This window comes from Penaeus monodon, chromosome 37 (genome assembly GCF_015228065.2).
Source record: "Penaeus monodon isolate SGIC_2016 chromosome 37, NSTDA_Pmon_1, whole genome shotgun sequence".
Lineage (NCBI taxonomy): Eukaryota > Metazoa > Arthropoda > Malacostraca > Decapoda > Penaeidae > Penaeus > Penaeus monodon.
Window position 1 is genome coordinate 34177512 of NC_051422.1, and position 5454 is coordinate 34182965.

The following is a 5454-nucleotide window of genomic DNA, read 5'->3' on the forward strand; positions in this document are numbered from 1 at the left end:
ATATATATTTATATATATATATATATATATATATATATATATATATATATATATATATATATACATAAAATACATATATGCATATATATATATATATATATATATATATATATATATATATATATGTATATATATATATATATATATATATATATATATATATATACACACACACACACACATATGCGTATAAATCATGATACAATTTGACTAGAATTATATATCATCTTGATATCAATCGTTATCATGTCACTGATCAAAGTTTTAAAACCTTTTAAAGTAATTCATATGTTCGTAAATCTTTCAATTCATTTCATTTATAGGAATGTTATATATGGCATAAAGAAAATGTGATATTTACTTAGATTTATTTTCATAAAAAAAATTGTACAAAAGATATGTAAACATGTGTTTATATAAGTGGACAGAATTAATAAATACTGATGCAAGTATACTTCGATATAAAATGAAGTAATATTCCATTAAGACTTTTTCTTGTTCAGTTTCCTCAAAACTAAACCTCAACGATTTTATCTAACAGAAGAGGTATCGTCCATTATACACTATTCACTTTTTTTTTTTAGCAATTGTAGTAATGTTACTTACACCAAATTTTCAATCAATCACAGTAGATTCACATAAGTTTTACTCATCAAATAAAACCGTAGAGGTGAAATCAGAATCCTGCTATCACCCTCATTAAACGCAGGGCTAGCATAACGGCGCCTGACGCGTCGCTAGGCATCGGAGGTCCGTGTCTGGAGAAGCGATTCCCGTCTGGATTCTTCTCCTGATGAGTCCTGTAACTGGGGTTGGCCTGCTTCCCCCCTTCCCTACTTTTCCGTCTGAAGCAGCCGTGTCAGCTGGCCTCTCCTCGCCGCGCCCGTGCTAGTTTAAAATCCCCACAGTCTCCGGGATATTAGCTTTCTTCAAGGGTTCTCGATCACAAAACCTTGGGAATTTAGCTTCTGTGCCCCTTGGTTGGTTATCTGAAGACTTCCCTACTCGGCGGACTCTCTCGAACTCCGGAGTCACGCTGTGGTGCTCGCGAAGGGGTCTTGATAATCTGTTCGCAGACTGCTGCCAGTTTCCCCTTTTGTTCAGGAATTCTATCGTATCGAAGGTCGTTTCGACGCCCCTATAACACTGCCCTGCTGTGCTCGAAATCGTCAGTCTCCTTCTTGCAGCCACAGATCTCATCATGGCCAAAGTCGAGACTGCGAATAACTTCACCTAAGGGAAGTTAATTTCAGGAACTCAAAGCCTAAGTCATATGTACTGAGGTATCTTTGAAAAATGGAATAATGCAATAAGGCAGCGATGTACATAAATAACAACGCTCCCTGACCAGGACTCGAAGGTATGACCCGGAATGACCAGCACTAAACCAGCCACAGAAAGGAGTGTGCAGCGAGGATCCTAGTAACTCCAGACACTAGAATAATGATAAGGAGGGTTTACACACATCCCCTGTGGACGCTCCCTGGAACTGAATCAGAAACTCATATCCTAATGCGGGTGTTCAGCCTCTTGACAAAGGGTTTGGGGAAAGATCAGCTATGCATTTATTTATTAATACCTAGCCATCGATCTATCTACCTATCTGTATATATCATATAGATGTGTGTCTATGTATATATGTATATATATTATATATATATATATATATATATATATATATATAATGTATATATATATATATATATACATAATATATATATATATATATATATATATATATATATATATATATATATATATATATGTTATCATGGTAAGTTATTCTACCAACGGCCTCTGTGCAGGTCAACACATAACCAAGAAAGGAAGAGGAGGTAGAAAAACCATCAGTTGTTTACGTAGTAAGAACATATTAGCTACAGTTTCTGAAGGCAGTCTATTCCAAAGCCTACAAGTAGCAGTAAAAAGGCGTGTAGACAATCGACTTGCATAAAATGTCATTGAATTGGGGGTTATAGAATTTGGGAATTTGCAGGGATAAAAATCAGTTAAATCTCGTGGGACAATAATCGTTGCAATGCGTATAAAACGGGAAAAAGGCCCCCAGCACCCCCTACGATGTCTAGTGTTTAAAATTTTAAGGGCAGACAGGAGAAATTTTTTGGAATTTAAGAAAAACGACGAATAACCCCACACAGGGGGAACAATATTTAAAAAATGAGGCAAAATTTAAGGTAATGTTGTAAATTTTTCAAAAATCTTCTTGCACTTGCGAAGGTTTGCCAAATTTAGAGAAATTTGCCAGGGTCATATTCCTAATCTGCAATTCAAAGAGTTCAGTTATCCCCCGAAGGGGTTTAAAAAAACCCCTTTAATCAACAGAAATGGATGGAAGAAAAGGCGCTCTAAAACCGACTAACAAAAATTTCCTTGGATTTTGTGGGGTTTAAATTTTTCCTGCGTCGCCGAGGGGGACCATGACTGAATTACCACAGGCTTCAGTGAGGTGTCAGCTACTGTTTGCCGGGTTTGCCAGAGAAGGAATTTTAATCTAGAGTGAAGTATCTAAAAGCCTTTTACCAATTTTCTTTTTAGAAAACCCCGGGGTTACATATCGCTTGTATTTTAAAAGAAGAGCAAAGAGCTAACAAACTCCCCTGGGGAAAAACCCCCAAAAAGGTCACAGGGGAATACGAGCTAAAAACTCCATCAATTTGAAACACGCCGCTACTACCAGAAAAAAATTCAGTTAAAATACTAAAAAATTCACCCCAAAAAACCAACAGACTGAAAATTAAAAATTTCAAACCCTTGTAGTTATGTGTAAAAAGGCGCACAAAAATTGGGAAGAGAAAAAACCAGAGTACCACACACACACAAAACACACCCCATACATATAAGTATATATATATGTATTTTTACGCCGACCCCCTCGTCTCTCTGCCACCAACACAAGGAAAGGTAGGCAGACGGCCGTGTTATATACAGGGTCGGGGAACACTAAAACGGGCCCAAAGAGGACCGAACCCCCACGGGCGTCCCAAAAACACCAGGAGAGGAAAAAGCAAGGGGTGAGGCGGGGCCGAAAAAAAACAAAAAAGAAAGTTTTTCCTTTTTTTAAACAAAAGTTATTTACCCGTACATTTTTCCTATGGGCCCACAAAAAGGGGGGGGGAAACCAACATGTCACACTCCCAAAAACCCGCTTTTTAAACGGGCAAAAAAAAGGGTTTATCCCCAGGTCACAAAGGCACAAACGAGGTTTTCAAGGAGCAGCCCCAAAACCGGGCGTTCTTTGGCTTGTTCCTCCGCCCCCCCCCCGCTCACAGCCAGTCGTCTGTTTACCCAGGTCCCTTCATTTTTAACACATGCCCAGGTCACCCTTTTTCATTTTAAAACACATTTTTTCCGAACAGAGACAAAGACCCACTGGCGTAGCACTATCCCCCCAAATTAAGAAGACGACCCGTCTGCTCTAAATTCCCTAAACCTGAAATAAACAAACAGAAAATTTAAAAAAAAATTAGTCCTCAAGAAAAAAACCAAAATTCTTTAAAAACAAAAGTAACTTAATTGAAAAATCAGTTTCAAAAACACAAAAACCTTTCATCCAGGCGGCTTTTTTTCGCTCCGCGGGGGGTCGCCCCGGGGAGTAGGGGGTGGGCGGCGGAAATTTGGGCAGTGGCCCCCAGGGGGGTTATCTCCTGTCCCAAGACCTGTCTCATGGTCACCATTGACGTCTGGGGACCCCCTCACCGCCCAAAATGCTTTTCCTAATTTGGGTTTCAGCTTTCTGCCACGCCTCATCCCCGTACTGGGGCAACTTTCTTTTTTTCACCATGGCCCCAGGAGTAGCCCCCGGAAAAAGGGGTAACGCCACACCCGGTCCACGTGGACAACAGACGGCGTTTTCGCCCTCCGAATTTAAATAGGTGCCATCAAAAAGGGGCCGCTACCCCCGTGTAGGCCCCTTTCCCGGGGGCTCTTAGCTTCGGCGAGAGCCCTGTTTTCCGCCGGGGTTATGCAGCCACTTTCTGTCCACCTAGGTTTTTTTAACCCATTTCCTTCATGGGGAGGGTTTCATAGGTCTTTTCATGGCAGGGCCCGGGCTACCTTGAGCTTGCCATGCACCCGTCGGTCCCTTTTTCCCCACCAGGTTGCGGCGTTTCCCGGGCGCCCAAATCCCGGGAAGTCAGGCATCGGGGCCCCCCCAAACCCAAACCAAATCCTCGCTCCCCGACGACTCTTCTGGGCTGTTTCCCCTTTTCCCCACAAGTGCCCCGCTTTGCCCCCAACTGGCACCTTCTGGGCCTTTTCGGAGGGAAGTTTGGGTAAACCCCTTTAAATAACCCCTCCCCTGGTCCACAAGGCCCCCGCCCAACCGCTACGCCATCAAACCAGCTGAAGTTTTTGGGGGGGGTCCAAAGAGGCCCTCTACTCCCCGCATCATCTTGCAGTCTCACCGGATTCTAGGGCTCTTTTCCCGGGGGGAAGGGGCAGTCGCCCCAGCTGTAACTACCCCTGCCCCCAGCCAACCTCTGGGAAACAAGGGCACCTCTTCCCCCGTGCACCCCACCAGCTTTTCCTTTCCAAGGGGGACACACCCCCTTTACTCTGCTCAGGTAGTCAAGGCCCAGCAAACAGTGCTTTGTCCAGATCGGCCACCTACACGGCAGCCCTGCACCGTGGCCCCCACGCCAATACGAGCCCCCACTGGCCCCCTTTAGCTGCACCAAAAGCCCCGTACACCCACAGTCTTTGGTTTCGTTTTGGAAGTCGCATTTGGTTTTGGGCCCAAAAATTTAAAGGCCCCAATAGGGTTTTCGCCCCAATTTTCCACTGTCCCACTATTGAGCCCCCCACCGCATTTTGCTGGTTCGACGGCGGCCCTTAAACCCCAAATCAGGGCCCGGGAACCGAGGACGGCTGGGGTTTTGGGGCCCCCCTTTTCCCGCCTTTTCCCCCCTTTTTACCACTTCCCTTTGCCTTAGGGGCATGCAAATGGATGGGGACCCTACCTGCCCCAGTTTTTGCAGCACCCGATGGAAGGCAAACAGAAAACCGTCGGTTGAAGGGACGTTTTTCTCCCCTCCCTCTGACACTGACACGTTTTGTGGGCCCCACCTCCCGCAGCCCAAAAACAAAGGGTTTGGGAAAATTCTCGGGCTCACCCTTTCCCCAATGCTATTTTTTTCCCCCTTTAGCCTTCCGGCCCGGAGGGCCCCCGGGGGGGCTGAGCAGCTGGCCCTAGGCCCCTGGTTGCCTTCAGGAAAGGGCCCCGAAAATCCAAGGCCCCCGCCAGGGGCCCCCTGCAGGTCCTCCGGGTTTTGCCGTTTTACGTAAAATTTTCAGCTTTCTGGTTTCCCGTAAAGGTCAAAAAAAAAATCACGGGCCAGGACCACGTCATCCCCTTCCGCAAACCCCCCGGGGGACGACCTAATTACCAGCGCCTCCACATCCCGCGGGGAGCTGGGACAGGTCTCGCCACGCTCA